Genomic DNA, 19306 nt, shown 5'->3' with positions numbered 1-19306 from the left:
TCCGTATGCTGCACGAGGAAGGCAGTTTACAAAAGCTGTTGTGTAGCTCCTTCGGCAACACATGCAGTGATTGTAGGAGTTATGTGACACACTATGTGTGGGCTAAGGTAAAACTCCTGATGTTGATTAATTCAGGACAGGAAAGGGCTGAGACTTTGAAGTAGGTATCTCTGCCCCCAGCTGCTCTATGGAGGTGGCTAGGCTTTGCCACCAACACTGAACAGTAACTAAAGCTGTCAGGCTGACTCATCATAAGGAAAAAATTAAAAGTGCTGTCCCTTAGCTTGAAAATCAGAGAAAAGAAGGATTGCAGTGATTTTTTTCTTTGCTTAAGTTGAGAAGAGGAAGGAAATAAGAAGACCTTGTATGTTATAGAGAACAGGCTTCTATTTTGATTTTGTTTTGTTTTGCTTTATTTTATTTTTCCCCCACACCCACTATAACTATTATGATGTAACCACAGCAATAGATAAAACAAAATCTTTGTCCCCGTTGTTTAAGCATTATGGTGCCAAATTCTGGTTTTATGCTCTGAGGAAAGAGAGAACTGGTTGGAACAAAATCTGAACCATCTCAAAACTGACCTCTGCTCACATGTTACGAGCTTCAGTGTTGTAAGGCCTCTTCCTAATAGCCAGATTGTCTGTCTCGAGATTGAATAATGTTGATGATAAAAGGTCTGATAGGTCTGTTCTTCCAAATGGGACCTGTGTAGTCAAGGAGACAACAGTTCATTCGGAGTGTATAATACAGTGACATAAAGACAAATAAGTTGGTGAAAGAGCCCTCAGAGCGACTGTGGAATTAACTAATTGTGGGTGAATAAGAGTAGAGGTCATCAGTATCCCAGCCTCTCCTAAATTTAGATTGACAGCTGAAGAAAGGCAATAGCTTTCAAGAAAATGTAGAATGCTCTCTAACACGTTAGGTGGTGGAAAAAGCAAGGATCGTAAGGGGACTTTACATTCTACTATGTAGAACTGAAGGATAATTGGAAGCTTGTAATCCAAATATAGCAGGTTTAGAGTCCAAACAGAGACACTTCTGGAAAATCTGAGTATGGTGAATGCAAATTTACTCTTATATGTACGTACCATATAAATTGCTAAAATATGACTGGCTGCAGTTAGTTTAAATTTAGTTTGCTTGATTACGTTATGCAGATTTATTAAAACATTTGAAAGAATATTTTATAGACAATAAATGTAATTATTTAGAATTACATTTAAAAGTTCCTATTACTTTCTTCTTTTTTTCTGCCAGAATCCCTTCTCCCTCATATCAACCTTCCATGGACATTCTCTTCTTTCTTCTTATGCAGTCATTCAGTCAATTGGCTTAGTGTTTGCTGCAACTGTGAGATGGGAACTTCGTGAAACTGGGAGAAGGAGTAAGATGAAAAGGGAGAAAAGAAGCTGAAATAAATGGCTTGAGTAAAGAAAGTCTAAAATTTGTTACCAACTGTATGGGAACTGCTGAGTCACGGCCTGAACCTCTGATCACCTGAGGCGAGCAATGAGTCAGCCATGGGAGCACAGGTGAGGGCAATTCTCCTGTGCTGCTGGAAGGGGTGGAGCCTGGCTGCACCTCTCCTAGACCCATTTAAGAGCTGACTACAGGTGGGGAAGGATCTTTTCTGGAGATCCCTCCTCTGGAGTCTTGCAGCGAGCCCAGGATGTAGGTAAGCATTCTATCTATTCTCTTTTTGTTATCATAACCTGCTTAGCCAAAGTCTCGTGTTTATTTCATAATTATAACATCTTGATATCCATTGATTATACGCCAATTGACTGAAAGCATTCTCTGTCAGTAACTCTGCTTTGGGAGACTCTATACTCTTCCAGAAATCCCAGTTTCCTTGGGATCTTCTCATGTGCAATACATTAAAAGAGATTGGATTGATGAATATACAAAAGATGTCTTCTAGTGTAAAACAAATAATGATCCGTTCTTCTACTCTGATGCTGTTGTACAACATGAGCAAAACTTACTAGCTCAGCAGAAAGGTAAATTAAAAGCAAAGCAAAAGTAAATACTGTCATTCAGAGTAAATCCCTCTGTCGTGTTGGTTGGGTGCTATGCCCAGATTATTCTGCTTAAGTTGCTAATCACTTTTATGACTGGCACTGACTTCTGTGTTGATGAAGTTGGTTAGCATCAGCCAGTCTCCTGCATCATATTCCAAGGACAGACATTGCCAGGCCAGAAGGCTTCTTAGACCAACAACCATCCTTGGATGTCACTTCTTGCTTGATGCAGAGACTTTTAATGTGGGTACAGTATGAAAAGTGAGTGGTATAAAGAGATCTCCTTATCCTCTTTGCCTCTAGAACAAGAGGCACAGGGAGCAAAATAAAGCCTACAGCAAATGAGCAGTTTAGTGATGTTTCATTCACAAAAAATTACAAGCACAGGTCAGGATTTCATGATGTGAGGTAGGAGCCAGGCTGCCCCATGACATCTTCAGAGCACAGGAATGTGAACTAATCTGCCCAGGCTTGGGTTCAACGTTCGTGAGATTTGTGCACAACTGGTTTGAGAAGCACAGCTTTGAGCCAGAGCCAGTACGAGTGGCAGTGGGAGTGAACCCATGGATATTAAAGAGCTTTTGATTAGGCTTCAGGCATGTACTGTAAATAAAGTTAGTCCTGTTTAGTCCTAATGAGAGAATAACATGCCCAGACAACAAGCATGCTTCACTAGGAATTGAAAGAGTTCTGACTTTTCCTGGGGACAGGGGAAAGGGGTTAGGTTTTTTCTTCTTCTGTGTGCGTGCTTTTCTTCTCAAACTACTACACAAGGAAAAACAAGATGATGGCAAAAAAGAAAGATCTGTAAGATCTGTCCCTTGCTGCTGTCAAGATACAGAGCTGAAGTTCTGATCTTAGGTGTTTAGTATCCTTATGTGAGCTAATGAGAATGTGTGTATGTGTATCAGGGGGAATATGAGCTGGAAAAGAGAAAGTGGAGGAAACGGTAAGAAAGAAAAGGAGAAATAAATGCCAGTCAGATGCAAGTTACTTTTAGCTACAAGCTTGTTGTTGATCTATTAAACAACGGTTTAAATAGCAATGTGTAACTATTCTACAGTCTGGCTTTCAATGTTTTTTTAAAAAATACAAAACAAAATAGTGAGACAGTGCTGTGTCTCAGATGTGATTATGGCAATGAATTGTTATGGGCTAAAAAAAAAAAAAAGAGGAAAATTACATTGCATTTTGGATGCTGTAAAACTTACAGTAAGCCTGTGGTTTCAATACCAGTAAATAACTCTTATTACATTACTGAAAAACTATTCTTTGTTTGGAGACTGAAGGCAGAAATTAAGAAAAATGGTTCACATATGAAAACTTCTTTTAGATATCTCATAAGGTCATATTACTGCAGTGTAACAGCTGAGTCCAAGAAAGTTCAACAAGGATCCTATCTGAGGCTATGATGAGTGGTGTGATGGAGCAAGCTGGATGACTATATACTGCACCAAAAGCAATGAAATGTGAACCAGGTGATTTGAGATTCATTGCTCCATGCAGGCTACCTCATGACCATGACAGCAGCCCTTTGCTCATTATAAAGTTTGGGGTATGAAAAATGATCAATTTCTTAAGCTGTTACACATTGGTGCTTAGGTCCATTAAAACTTAGTATAGTCACCTTTTCTTTCCCCCAGTAACATGAGGCTATTTGTCATGCAGACCTAGGTCTGGTCTCCTAGCAGTTCTGACCAGTTTCCCAGTTGAATAGTCCTTTTCTTTCCAATGGTAGTGTAAGTGCCCAAAGGGATTATCATCTCAAAAGGTGTCCTGACATATCTTCTGCTTGGGTACAGTGATGATAGGTGACTCTGGAAAGATGTAGCGTGAGCATTCAGGAGAAAACTGACTTCTCACAATGCTCAGGTGTTGAGGTCGTTGTGGAGAAGGTGGCAACATGTTTACTGAGCATTAGATCATTTTGAAGGCCTACCGAATTACCACTCGGTGACAGAGATTGCTCAAGTCTATTCAGGAGGGACCAGATTTGGGTCACAACCAGATTGCCTGTGTGTAATCATCCTTACCCTTGTGTAATGCTACTGCAACTAGGAGTAACTGCCACTGTACCCCCAAAGGCCCCAAGGCTTGGATGTTACACTTGCTTAGCAGGAGCTTGGGTTTGATGCACCCCAAGGTACTGTGCCAGCTATTTCCTGAAAAGGTATAGGAGGGATGTGCTGAGGATCTGATGTGCATGAGGATGCCAGAGAGTGATTCAGTTTCTGCAGGGCACAACTTGAAATTATGCTCAACTGTTGCACTATGGAAACAGGGTGTGGGATTCAGCTCCAGGTTAAGAGACAGTTTCTGTGTGTAGACATGTGAATGTGAGTTAGCGTCTAAGCTCCTGTCATAAGTAATGGAAAGCTCGTCAATACAGTTAGTAGAGCATAGCAAAAGAACTGGCTTACCTTAAGGCAGACACCTGCTCTTCTTCTGAAGAGATCTTGTGGTTCTGTTGGTTATCTTTTTCATGCTGAAACACTTTACTGAAGGTGTTAACGCACTCTGTGCATCAGTTCTACTTTAGTTTACCTGAAGTGCCTTGAATTTAAAACAAATATATCACATTCTTAAAATAAAAATCAAATGGAGAAATAATCTTTTCCTCAGCTGTAACTGGCATAGTGTATAATCAGTGAATATACAAGAGAGTTTGACTAAGCAGGTTATTACACCAAAAAAGAATAGGTAGAAGGCTTACCCTTGCCCTGGGATTGATGGAAAACTCCAAAGGAGGCATCTCCAGAAAGAGATCTTTCCCCACCTGTAGTCAGCTCTTAAATGGGTCTAGGAGAGGTGCAGCCAGGCTCCATCCCTTTTGGCAGCACAGCTGAATTGCCTTCACCTGTGCTCCCATGGCTGACTCATTGCTTGCCTCAGGTGATCAATCAGAGGTTCAGGCTGTGATTCAGCAGTTCCTATACACACGGTAAGACTGAAGGTGTGTACAGTTACACTGATGAGTTACGGAGATATTTCCCGTTGGAAAGAGACCTGTGCAAAACTGCATCTGTGGTGGATGCCCAGTCGTGCTCTGGCAGTGCCTGAGGAAACATCTTGCTTGCGATGAATTGCATGACTTGTGCTTGTCTGGAGTTCTGGGAGGAGCTGGATTTATGTCCTTAGAAATTGATATCATTTGGGCTTGACAAAATGATATGGAAGGTAAGGTTGTGTATCCCTAGTATTTTTTATCATAGGCATGGAAAATAAATAGGGACTGATGCATTCTCTTCTAGATTTCCGATTGTTCCTTTTATAATTTTTCTTTAGTGGATTTGTTTATCCTCTGGAGTTATGAAAGTGTTCCTATCTGTGATATAAGCAATCAGTTGCCTTCACCTTGAAGAGTCCTCTGAAAATGTTGAATACAGATGAAGAAAGTTTGGTATCTGCAAAGAATCAGTCATTGAAGGATAAGAGACTGGTTAGTCATTTTAATTGCTATTAAGTACAGCAGAGTGTAAAAACCAACACAATCTTTTGAAGCTCTTAAGAAAAGCATTGTAAGAGATTTCTTTTCTAGATTGAATAAGAGGAGGTATTTTTCTGTCAGTTGGGGTTTTTCAGGATTGAGTCTATAGCACTTTACTAATTCTGCAAGGAAAATGTTAATTAGGCTGTTCATTATGCTTGTTTCTGAACTACTTTAGGAACACTTTGAGAACTTCAGATTCTTACAAATACAGGTACAAATATCTGTACCTGTAGCAAGCAGTGGTGCTCTTCTGTAGACTCCAGGGGGCTTCACAGAGAGGAAAAATGATGATACCTTTTCTTTTACGTTCATCTTCAAATGCACGGTGAGGAAAAACACAAAAACACAGCATAGATTGAGAATCAACTGGAGAGTTGAATAAAATATTAAAAATTAAAGAAATAACCTTGATAAGGTCACTATGAACTGTTTCTGTCTGCTGTATCATTTGCAATTGTAAAGAAGAGCTTTCTATTAAGAAAAACAGATGCCAAGGAAAAGCCCAGGCTAAAATAAGAACATATTAAGTCTTTTCCTTGGTGAGTAATGCAGAATGATTCAATTGAATGTAATGTTCTTTATTATTATTTCTTAATCTTTTTTCATGCCGGCAAGTATTTCCCTAGGGTTGTCCATCGTTAGCATGTAAAGTGCTATGCGTGGAGTCCTTCCTTTGCTTAGTTTGTTATCTTGGTACATTGCAAGCCGAGACTCTGTTAGTCAATTTTCCTGTCTTTTATTCTGAGAATTATGAAGTTAATGCTTCTCTAGTTTCCTTATAGATGGGTGAAGTCCAACGTCGATGCTGAAGCTTGTGTTGACTAAAGTGGGACTTGAATCTTTCTTAGAGGAGGAGATGGGGTAAGGGAGAGATGGAAAGATAAATATTTTCAATCAGACACTTCCAGGAAAAGTTTTTTTCTGAACGTAAGAGTAATTTTAGAGTAGGCAAGATGTATAAAACAAAATTTTTACTCAAACTGGTCTAAATAGTTTTGAATGAGAAGAATAATGGCTGATGGTCTGACAGTGACTAAGATAGCCAGCCACTTAAAAAAAATCATTACATTTTTTTGCTGTATCAAAACAACAGTGTCTTATGCCCTACCTATTTTGCTTTATCCAAATTCGCTCTTGGCAAATACTTAAAATTTTGTGTTGACAAGCTTTCATTTGTATTTTTAAAACAATGTATACAGTTTGGTCTTCATTTCTAGTACACACCCTTGAGAGGTGAACACTGGCAGGTAGGAGAAGGAAAGTGTGTTCCATGGAAAAAGAGCTGAGATATCAACAGTCTAAAAGGCATGCAGAAGAGTAATACTGTTTTCTCATGGGGGCCTGCATCTGTCACAGTATTTTATTTCATAGTATTGCACTGAAGAGAAGCATAGAAAAAGTTTCACTTGAACAGGGTAGCTGGGAGAAGTGTATATGAAGAATTATTATTACTTGCACATTTCTAACAGCAGAGTATCTAGATTATTCTGTCACTTCTATTTTTAAATGACTTTTCCCAATGCTAAGGAATACAAACTTGGCAATTCCCAACAATAATCAACTGATTAGTTTGACAGGTCTAGAAAAAGAGCAAATCTCTTGACAGCTATTACTCATTTAGTACTATTAGACTGAACAAGTCTGAACAAGAAGGTGTAAGACTGGGCAGTTTATTTTGAAAAATGTAATGTAAAATAAGAGAAGTAACAGCAGCCGTCACCCATACTGTACAGCAGATTGGCACTGTGGCACCACTGAGCAAAATTGTCCCTACAGAAGGGTCACATTGAGGTGGAAGCTGTATTACTGTCATTAAAACAACATATGTGGAATAGCGAGGGGAAAATAAAAATCCCTGCCTGGAAGAATATGGTGTTAGTTTAGAGAGTTAGATTTTAAAAAGTGGTTTGTATAGCACATCTAAATAGAAATTAGTAGAGTTTTAATAAGTTTGAGTGCTGTCCTTATTTTAACTTGCCTTAAAATATTACTGTTGAGTATCATTTATTTAAAATCACTCCAGTTCTTGAGGTGCTACAGATTCTGCAGATTCTATGATAATATTTTTCTCATTTAAAACAACAAAAAGGAACTTGTGGGAAGGAAGAGACAGTAATCGCACTGATAAACACAGAAAGAAGATGAAACTGCCCACTAGAGTGAAACCAGCTCAGCTGTTGAACGAGAATTTTCCAAAAAGCAGAAGTATTGTGAAGGTTGTTGTTTGATGCTTATCTCTTTTAGCGAGTCTTCAAATCCATCTCCCTGTTTCTTTAAAAGAATAGATTCTTTCTGCCTTCAGTGTGTGCGTTTTTCCTTGTCCTCTCCAGTGCTTTCAATCCTTGTCTTATTCGGTGTCCAAAACATTTGTGTCTCCAAGGTTTAGCACATCATCGCGTTTTATGCCAGGAGTCCACTTGAATTGACTTGAAAGGAGCCAGGACTTTGTCTTTTTTTTTTTTTTTTTCTTCTCGTAACAGCTGAAATCCTTCTTAATGGAGCCCAAAGGACATCTTATGTTTATGTAGAGCTTTCATCAACCTATGTGATTATTTCCCATGCTAATCGATGTTATCTCTTCAAAGTCTGCTTCTGAGAAAAAGGAGCAGTGGTTTTTGTTTTTTTTCCTTCCTTGCTTTTGAAGATATGCAGATAGGTCTTTGTTAATATTCTTGGGGCTAGTGACTGTCCTGCTCTTTTGGGTTGAATGGATCTTACTTTACTTCACTATTTTGCTATCCACATCCTCACAAAGAGGAAATCTTGTCAATCTTGTCTGTTAATGCTTCATCTGAAGGGGGGGAAAAAAAAAAGCTTAATAAATGCACACATAATGCAGTCCAAAAGTATGAGTTACATTCAATTTTAATATTTCCATGGCAAAACCACCACTGTATGTTTGTCTAAACAGTGTTTTTGTTTAACCTAGGAGTATTCCAAACGAGAGTACATATTAACAGTGTTGAGTGCAAAGCAAGAAAGTAGCTCTGCAAAGCAATATATACTATTCACTATTCTTACATAAATGCAAAATGTCTCGTAGAATAAAATGAAATGTCTTATAGATGAGATTTGAGAATTTCTATTAAATGAATAAATTTAATAAAGTCCATAGGTGTTAACTCTGATTTGGCTGAGACAAGATAAGCATCACATGATTTCATTAAAACAGATGAAGAACAGATGTTTCAGTTTCCAACCTGTTTGATGTACTGTTATCACAGTGTGTCTGTCTCTTGTTGGAGAAGTCTTGTGCTCGAGTTGCATACTGTAGTGAAAATGATAATGATAGGTAAATTTAATCTTGTATTAGAGTCAAATGCTTGTATTCACTGCTCACAGAGGTAAACACGTAGTGACTTGATGGATCAGTATGTGAGTGAAGGATATGTGTGATTTCTATTCTTGTACTAAGCTATGAATTTATAAGATATCAAAACATACCTGGTTGTCTGTGTTTTATGTTATGGCAGTTCTAGTACAGTGGATCACGTTGGAGTTTGTTCTTCCTCAGCTCCTTACAGTTCTAACTCAGATTGTGAAACATTGCTTTTCTTAACTGATCAGCTTTGAAGATTCACGTATTTTCCAAGGCTTGGTTTTGGGATCTTGTTTGCAAGTGTTTGCACTGAAGGACTTTGGAACTAAGGTGGTTCTTTGTGCAGCATCTGCACGTACAGTGAGTGTAACCACTGCACAGACAGGTGTACCTCCAACATTCATCTAGCTAACTTGAGCTTCTCTAATCATCAAAAAGAGGAGGACATAAGTTCACACCTTGACAAAATATTCTTTTGTATGCTTATAATCTCAGTTGTTCTGTTGGTTGGAAGTGCTCATGTGTAAAGATGTAGAAGACCAAACTCCTACTTTCCCTCCATACCACCTGCTTCTTTAAATCATGTTTATAGAGTCCTTCATACAGTGCACTGCACTCTTAAACGCTGTAAGCTAGTATCATGCAATTCCTACCTAATAACTTTGAGTTTCTGTCTCATGATTAGACACGTAGACTAAAACAGGGTGGGGCAATGTCACGGTCCTTTTGCATTTTTCTCCTATTGCAGAGAAAGTCATTTTAAGGTATAAGGAAGCCTTGGTAAAGTCAAGATCAGTGTTCTAGACTAGGAAGGACTCAAACGTTGTTGTATTTCCAGTAGTACCTACTTCTAACCCATTTAATTAACAGTTCAGCTCTCACTAGAGCGAGAGAAATGTACTATGAGTAAAGCTTTTATTTTTTCAATGTTCCCGTCCAACATTTTCCATGCATTTAAGAAATGCCAGAGGATAAAATGATGGGTATTTGATGTTAAAATCTATGTTCTATTAAAATGTTTGCTATGAATCAGTCATGTAGAGTCCACAACATTTTTGTTCTATTATAAACTGCTGTTCAGACAGCCAGTCTGTGCACTTTTAATCCTGCTGTCATTAGTGATTGGATTTCACTCTGGCAGCTTTTTGGATGGGAACTGAAAACTTCTGACAATCTCCATAAAGACATGAATTTGGCAAAGAGACTTTTCTGGCAATTAAAACATTTCATTCTGCAGTTTCCATCAGGGGCCAACTAGGACAGACCTAGTTCATTTTTCAGTCTGATTTTTTTTTTTTTTTTTCCCCCAAACATTCAATGAAAAAGATCAACTATTCTGGTAATTGTACCTCATATGCTTAGAAATGAAATGCCCACATATTAATTGAAAGAAGAGCCCTTTGTAAGAAATAAAAACGGACCTGGAGGCAGAAAGAGTTACAACTGGTGTAAACTCTGCTACTCCAGTGGATGCCTTATGGTGACTTAGCCACCTGCTTTGTAACAGTGATTCCAAAATAGGAGGTGCATTGCCAGCGGTTAAGAGTAAGATGATGAGTTTGACTGAGAAAATCAACTTAATCAGCTGTTCACGTATTTGGAAAAAATAAATAATGTGTCAGTCTACAATATGGTTACAAGGCCCAAGCCATTTGTTCTCAAAGCATGGATGCCTTTCCTAGAGGACAGGTATTTTAGACTTGACACCTTCCCTCTACCCTCTTTCTCTAGTGTTCTGAGAGCCAGAGGAGCTCTAACGTATTTTCTGCAGCGCCTTGCTGCTGTGAGATCAAGGTCTCTGACAGGCTTGTTTGGGTGATTCAGGGACTAGGTCATTCTAATAAGAAATGTAGAACGTGGGGCAGTGTTTCCTCAGCTGTGCTGCAGACTCAGTTTGCTCTGTTCTGTGTAAGTCCCTCTTGGCCAACATTTAACACTGTGGCTGGCACAGCAGAAATTGCTCCAAAGCCTGGTTCACACACATTTGCTGTGTAGGAACAGCTGGACTCCTCTTTTGTGCTACTAATAAAAATTCTGCATGCTTAAATTGATCTTGCTCTCAGAAATGATTTAAATGCTCTGTAATAAAGTGCAATTTGAAACTCATGGGGTTTTTAAATCTGCATTTATAGAGAGAGCGTGTGTAATAATACACAAAATACCCAAAGGGAAATTTAGAGTGACATAGTTACAAGTGCTTCTAGGGTCTTTCATGATTTATGATGTCAGTGAGACTCAGCAGTAATTCTCTACATCTTCATAGCTTTTTTTTTTTTTTTTTTTTAATTTGTCATATATGAGTTTTGTTACAAATAAAAATTAAAAAGAGTTGGCTATGGTATAGAGGTTTGAACTTTAAAATAATAATAAAAAATAATAAATGCTTCATGTAAAGGTTAACGTTCTGTCTTGATACTTAAGGTTGTTTCTCACCCGTTGGAAGGGAAGGAGGAAGAAGTGGGATTTTGAAGTGGGACCATCCCTTTCACTTGCAGTACTACTTCCTTTTGTCTTCATCCCTAGTTATTTTGTCATGTTCTTACATGAGGTCCATACTCTGTTGCAGGCTCCTTAATATGCCATTCAGTGGCTCTACTTGAGGGCAACCATCTGGCTGAAAACTTGGTGCAGACACTGTATATGAGCCCTGAGAGGAGTGCAATTATGGGGAGATGCCCCAAAGAGTGAAACTCCTCTGTTATGTGTTGGCAGTGTTGGTCTTCTCATGTAGGACAGCAATGGAAAGCATTTTTCAAGGTGGGTGCTGAGGGTCACTTTAGCACCTACTGACAGAGAGCTTCAGAAAGACCACCAGTCTGCAAGGTTGTCTTCTGACATACCACTGTAAATGTAGCCTACTGCACTGAAGTACATTTACTTAGATTAAGCTCAGCTTCTTTTTCAATCAAATTTCTAAACCACAGTCTACATTTCAAAACAAAACCGAGAACTTCAGTGTAGGGTTAACGGAGTAGATGAGCTCAAAGGACACACAACTGTTTTTTCAGCCATAACAAGGTTACTGCTAGTACAAGAGCATATTACCACCTGGAGCACGAGAGCCATCTTTACTCATGTGAGAGTCTGTGGCCAAGAATGCGAAGAACAAAATGTCAGAAGTATTTTTCTACTCACAGCTGATCCCGTCATGTTTCTCTTCATTCCCCTACACATCTCCCTTCTGTTTAAAAGCCTTCTTTGCAGGCAGTTCAAGCACAGATATTATGTTTCCTTATCGCTTACAGTACTGACTTCGTTGTTTATTCCTTTTGCTCCCCTTTTATGACTCATAAAGAATGCAGTAGGTGAAATAGCCATATTTCAAATGGTACGGGTTATTTTGGAGCTTATCTTACAGTTTTGAATATAAATATTTTTGCGTTGAAGTTTTCTTCTAAAATAATTTTGTAGGGCCTTAAATTTACCAATTCTTCTGAACTGTATGAAATAAAGCATGGATGAAAATCAGATGAATGCAGCAGTGTAATCCCAACAGATGCATTGCTCACTCAGGTGGGATACTGGTTGGATACAGCATTGGAGACAATGAGAGTACAAATAATTTGAGGTTTGGATGGTTTGGTGCTTTGACCAACTGGAGAAAAAGAAACAAATGATTTTGGACCAACCTAAAAATGAATTTACATTTTTTGAATTGTTGGCAAAATAGACAGTAAAAATTTGAGTTATTATCTACGTCCAAAGCAGTGGGCTGTAATTACTCATCAGGGAAGCAGGAGGAACGATGTTCATATCACCTCTTTGACTTCTGCAAAGGAGAGATTGTGCCTTGAGAAATGTTACAGTGAATTCTTAAGTGGCTTCTCTGTCTTGGCCTGCTGAAGCTATGCCAGATTATATGACTGAAAGGAAAAAAGAGAGAAGTATACTCTGCTGACGACTCTCACATTGGACCAAGGGATAGATACTGTTTTTATTCAAATTCCCTTGTTTACTGTAGTAGTATCTATTTAACTGGATCTACCCAGAAATTGTGCGTAGCCTGCCCTGGCTTTGTGGCCTGAGCTAGGGTGCTCTTGGAATCCAGTTATGTTAGTTAAAATATTTGAAAACTAGTAAAATAACATGCTAGCACTTCCAAAACCAGTTATTTTCTAACTTATTTTTATTCATCTTCCAAAACCAACCAAGATTAAGTGGCTTTTAGTAAGTAGATTTTAAATGTAAACTTCTTTATTATTCTTCTGTTTCCTCATCCCTCCCGCTGTCCCGTACAAGAAGGCCACTCCAGCCTGGGAACATTAAATATTTGCTATCTTCACTATGTATTTTCTGTGCTAAACACAATTTAAGCAGTGCAAAGTGAAGAAAGCTCCTCCTTGCTTCCTACTGGCTTCCTAGTGGTAGAGCTGCGGAGTGGTGGAAGTAATGCCATGACTTCATTCATGTGATGATTTCTACCCTCATTCTCAACCTTTTTTAACTTGCTGGAGTTGAATGTTAGAGAACTTGGCAGCTTAAACCTGCCTACTCCCCCCAGCCTTTCCTTTTCCCTCTTTTTTTCCTCTACTCGCCATGCCAGCTATTGGCCAGTTAAGATGCAGTGCTTCTAAACATGCTGTTTTTCGTTTGAAATGCTGCAAAGGTTTCTACAGGAGTGTTCACTATATTTCTGCTACCACATCTCGGTCAGTAACTTGGCTAGGATTAATGCGAGTTGTTACTGAGAGGGCAGTAGTGGGGGAATTGCTCCTATCTTTGTTGAAGTAGCTGGTGTAGACAAGAACAAGATGGTAAAAGACAGACTTCCTCAGGTGCTTTGAATATTGTACGTCATTCAGGCGTACAACTCTCTCCTGAGAATGTTTAAAGTTATTATTTGCTGCCCAAAAATCCTCTAGAAACCATTACCTTATATGAAATGCAAAGCCAATGAATTCTTTCCTAATGACAGTCATTCAAAATGGATGGGTTAGAAGAGTTATAGCTAGCTTCATGCCAGGGAGTTTTTGTGGTGAAACAAGACTTTAGCAGTACCTCTCTTAAGTATACCTTTCAATCAGCATAGCAAAAACTGCCTCACACTAGTGGGAGGGAGAATTACACTGGAGAAAGACGATGATTTTCTTCTCTCCCTTTGCCTAAAGGTATCTATATTAACCATCCTTTGCTGAAGTAGAAGAAATTGGAAAATGGGGCACGTTGACTTTACAAAGAGAGGCTTTTGTAGCCAAATTCTTTGTGTTATGGCTAGCTTTACCAAATGTGAATTTAACAGATGATAAAGACGTGAATGATTGCACACGGACTTTATTTGTGTTAAATGTTTGGGCCATGACTGCTTTAAATTAGTGCTAGCATGTTTGAAATGTGTTTTTTGTCTATTCACTGTTTTCGCACTTGTTTCTTCCTTGCAATCCTGTTTAAATGTGTGCACACACATGACTAGAAGTGTTTAGTTACTCAGCCAGGAATCAGAAACAATATTATGGGACCTAAGTGATGAATTACACAGCAGAAATGGGGCGTAGAGAAAGTAGTTCCCTTGTGAACAACTTGCAGGCAAAAAATGGTTGACTCACACTACTTGAACACTTATAAGTAATTAATCCAGTCACAAACATCTGGATTTTTTTTTTTTTATGTTGATGTGAATTTTACGACTATTTAAGGCTATGTACCTTTATAGATTGCTTCAGATTTAAGGCCTTCCTCGATATCCCACAGCTAGTGGGAAATGTAGATGTTAAACTTGCATTAGACTGGCACTGAGGCGGCTTCTCTTCTACATGAAATGTTCTTAACCTGGAACCAGAGCAGGTGTCAGCATCTTTCCTTTCTAAGCCCACATGGAAGATCAGTCCATTCCCTTGGAGCTCATGTCATCATAGGAACCAACCTGATGAATTTAGTTTGCCACATACACATGCTCCCTCTCTCCAAAGTGTGACAGGGTCCAGAAAGCCTTTCTGCCAGGCCATCCAGGATTTTGTCAGATGCATCTGATTGGTTCATTTGCATAAAGTGAAAGCTGAGGTGCTTTCAAAGCCAAACATAACACACACTGGCTAACAAGAGTACCTATAACACATGGTTTTAACAGTTCAAAGTTTATTAGTGAACTTTTACTGAACAGCCTCTGGTGCTTAGGTTTGTTTTCCAATGGTGAGGGAGTGTAAAAGTAGCTGCCAGGCACAACTTTCACAAACCTGCATATTTTCAGGTTGTTTAGCAAATAATGTCTGCATCTGGCCAGGTCTTTCTTGGGCAGCTTTGAAGCCTGAGCCTGAACAAGGCACATGATTGGGGAGATGAAGGATACAAAAGTAGAGTACATCCCTGCCTGTCTCAGAAGACATAGAAATCAGGTATTTCATGCTAAAACGAGTATAAGGTGATTCCTGTGCATAAAGTTTGACACAGTCTTCCTTACTGCATTTCAAGTACTTTCTCTTATTACTTCAAACACAATGAAATGGTTTATGACAGAGTTAAATTGTTTATTCTCTCTCACCGACAAGCAGAAGCAGTGGTAAGCTATCAGCCAGCCCAGTGTCACACGTGGCCTCTGATGGTCTCCTGTATTTTCATGACATTTAGTCAGAACACCTCTACAGTTTTCAGAAGGTCCTGAAATGCCTATCAATTCCTATAAAACAAGGGCACGAGCAGAAAGGTTATCTGGTCAGCATCTTGTCAGTGTTTATCTCTGGAATTGGAGGACCGTGCTTAGCAAGACTTCTAAATCCACATTAGAGAAAGGAATGAAAGACCTTATTCTCAAAAGCTGTGCTTACATATTTAGTTTTCAGAGTGGGCTGCTGAAATTCTAACTTCTTTAAGTACTGTAAGTACTGATTTAAGTACTGAAATGTGCATGTAAGGGTTCACCCTGCCTCTCCTAAGAACATCCACTTAGGCACAGTACTGCTTACCACAATTCTGTAAGATCCCCATGGGAGCCACAGGGGAAAGACGGACACAGGGCAGCAAGGCCATTAACTTTTGGTATCCTCAGTTGCTCCCAAGGTTAACATCGTGCCTTTTTTATCTGTATTATGATCTGTTGAGTTGCAAGGAATAGCTTGGCAGGACAACCATAACCAGGCTTAGTCGGCAGTGTCTTGGTGGGATTAGCTCCTGTGAAAATAAATGGCCTCAGACTCTGATGTTTGTGAGAAGCTCTTGTAGCATTATTAGCATGAGACGCCTCACCTGCTTCATCCTGTACTTGTGGAAACAATTCAAGGGTCATACCCGAGCGAGGGAGCACCACTGTCCTCCCCACACATGCCCTTCAGAAGAGTGCAGATAACCCAGTCATTTGTTCTCTGGAAGGGAAAAAAAAACCCACTGTGTCTTGTGGTCATAATAATTAATTATTCTGTTCTTTCCTTCCCATATTTTTCTTATATCTAATGCCTCAAAGAAAAAACTTATCTAAAGATAATTTTTAAAAATTGTCATTCCTATTTTTTCTCATGAAGAACATTTCCTAAATCTCCACCACTTAGAAGTCTGGAGTAAGACACATGACTTCCTTGATTGTTATCTCCCATTCACAGCACACTGATTCACTTTAGTGTTTCAGACGTCTGACGTGGGAGTGCTTAGTTGTTGCTGTTAAGGGCTGAAGGGAACAGTAAGCTGTTTATTTCCATCTCTGAGTGCTGCAAGTGGCAGTGTTCTGAAGAACCAGCATGCATGATTGCAACAGCAGTTACTGAGGGCAGTATACCAGCCAGTCTAAGGGCAGAGGTAGTATCTTTTATTAGGCCACATTTTTTATTTTATGAGCTTAAAATAAGGCATTACCTGTCCCTAGTAGCCTTGTCTCACCTCACCCTTAAAGAAAAGTTACTAAAACTTCATTTCTTTCTTCCTCCCATCACAGTCTTCAAAAGCATGAAGAGTGATAAGGAACAGGAGGAATTACTGCCAGATCGACATACTGGCATTATGTGCAAGCTTTTCCAAGCCAGCTGCATCATTAATCCTCTTCTGCAGCAGCCTTACCTTTTCCACTGAGAAGTCAATTTAAAATGCATTGCAGATGATAAAATGTGAAGGGGTTGTGTGATATGGGCTGTTACTCACCGGACAATAGAAATTTGAGGCCACCGAGTTCACTTGAAGGTCTAAAGAATCATCAAGACATATTATCTCCACTAGATTATGTACTGGTCTTCCAACAAATGCAGCAGCCCAGTGATTGCTGGTAAGGTAATTGCACACAGCAAAGAATACATCAGCACAGAGGACAGATTCTGCTTGTCATTGCAATATAATTTATTGGCCCATGAGATTCAGCATTGCTCTATTTCTCTTCCCCAAGACAGATAGCTATGGAAAGGAGGATGGCCTTGTGGTTAAGGATTTGGATGCTGAAGATATGGTCTGAGTTTCCAGCTCTCTCTCAAACTTCCTGTGTGGCCTCAGACAAACCACTAATGCTTTTGTGCTTTTCTTCCCTGTCAGTAAGATGATGATTTTACTAGCAGGAAAGACATGAAGTGGACTGAACCCAATTCTTTTTTTTTTTTTTTCTTCTCAAATCTGTAGTGCCCTTACAGCTTTGATATTCCTTGGTTTTATACTGATAGTTCTCTGACAAAGATGCCTAATCAAATTACAGAGGAATAATGGCGCTTCATTTAGAGTATCTTTTTTATTGAGTTCCTAAGGAAAGCAGACAATCCAAATGTCCTCTGTACTATAGTTAATGCCATGTGCTGAGCATCTTGCTTGCTTTGTGGAGGTCTGCACCTCTCTCTCCAGTGGCTGCACTGACTGGAATGACAGCTCTGCAGACTCGATGGGAGGAGGAAGGCAAGCAATTGGCTTGTTGTTGTGGCAGATCTGCCAGGGATGGAGGAAGGCCCTCTCTCCCAGCACTGCTGTAGACTTAGAGATGTTTCACGGGAGCTTGTTGTGCTCAGCAAAGTTTTCTGTGATGCTCTGCAACCAGTTCTCTGCATAGAAGCACTCTGCATGAAAAGAAAAACAGCCTGTTAAATAATAAGCTGGATGACTCTGTCCACTCTGTTTTTTCTACTCACTGGAAAAGGCTGCGGGAGTTTTAGGGTTTTGGATAGAACAACGACCCTGCTTCCTATTAATAATTATCTTCCTTTTCCATTGTGACACAAACAATAGTTTATTCTCTTTGCATTACATGAACTCACTCCAAACCTCTAATTATTCATGCTCGATGTGAGGAAAATTGCAAACCAGATCTACATCTGAGCTTTTTGTAGCTCCTATTTGAAGCAGTTGAACCAAGCTCCCCATCTGAAGACCCATGAACTCTGACAGACTCAACAAATTCTGGGTCTGAGTCCAAGCTTAGTATCTTGGTCTTATCTCTCTGGTATCAGTCAAATCAGCCATAGGAAGAGCTTCAAACATAATCCCTCTTTTCTCATGCCCCTTCTTCATTCCTGCAACATCATCCAGTGCTGAGGATATCTTGACAAGCTGCCAGTTGTAAGACTGTAATGAATGGTGAACTCAGCCCATGCTTGTGACCTCCTAGCAGCATAGAGTGTGAGTGGCAGAAGAGATGTGCAAGTGATGGAGACTGTATTGTATGCCCTCTGTCTCTTGCAAGTCTTTGCAGTCAATCCTCAGAGGGCAGCTTCTTTTACAGGTTTGGTATAAGGTGGAGAATGTCATGAAGAGGGCTCCTTGCTCCTCCCATGCACACACCAATGCCTATGTGCCTGTTAACAGCACTAAGATGCTGAAATTTCACTTTTTTCCCTGAAATGAGTTGAAAGACTTTCGTTGAGATCATAGCAAAGATGGTTTTGTTTTGTCTTTAAAGTCCTTTTGTGTTTCTATATCTTTGTCTTTTATTTCCCCTCTTACTTCCACATAGCAGGGTGCCATCATCTGGGTCTCCCTGCTGGCAACGGCATGATAGATGGCGACACATCTTATGTTTGCAGCAAAGGCTGCTTTGGCTTACGACTGTCCGGCTAGCAAAACAGAGCAAGCTGCCAAAAACAACAGTCCAAGGTATGAAAGTTAACAGTTAGCAATAACTGCGGTGTGAAACATTCCCATGAAATCCAGACATCAAGGATGCTGCTTGGAATAGCTTGAATGTCCTGCATTCTTTTGCAGTGAAAACAGAGTAATAACACCAGCAGCGTGGGAGACAGCAGCCAAGGAGGAACACACGAGCCCCAGAGAACAGGCCATCAATTTTCTTGCTGTGGCTGGCTGAAGGAAACTGAAATGTATATTGCAGTGGCTTCTGACGCCAGCCACTGCTTTATGCTCCATGCTTCAGACTCAAAATACGTTACCCTAAAAACGAAGCAAAAAATTCCCCAACCTATTAATAGATTTGTATAAAGAAATCCCTTATAGTTTTTAATCATTTACATCTGGGACTGAGAAACCAACCATAAAATGTCAGTATGGCTATTACATGGGTCACTGGAACAGGTTTATGTTAGCTAATATGCTGAAACAGTAGATTAGGAAGAGGATAGTTTATGG

At 39.6% G+C, this 19306-nt stretch overlaps 1 long non-coding RNA gene across 1 annotated transcript; it reads left to right on the top strand.

The window, feature by feature from the left end:
- Positions 1-1650: 1650 nt before the first annotated feature.
- On the top strand, positions 1651-19058 carry LOC122179397. The gene is made up of 3 exons (XR_006178680.1): positions 1651-1681; positions 18681-18817; positions 18926-19058. It is a non-coding gene; the product is annotated as an uncharacterized LOC122179397 (long non-coding RNA).
- The last annotated feature ends 248 nt before the right edge of the window (positions 19059-19306 follow it).

This window comes from Lagopus leucura, unplaced genomic scaffold (assembly GCF_019238085.1).
Source record: "Lagopus leucura isolate 7727_CA_CO unplaced genomic scaffold, USGS_WTPT01 Super-Scaffold_100002, whole genome shotgun sequence".
NCBI lineage: Eukaryota > Metazoa > Chordata > Aves > Galliformes > Phasianidae > Lagopus > Lagopus leucura.
Note: the sequence above shows the minus strand (reverse complement) of the source record. Positions and strands in the feature narration are given on the sequence as shown.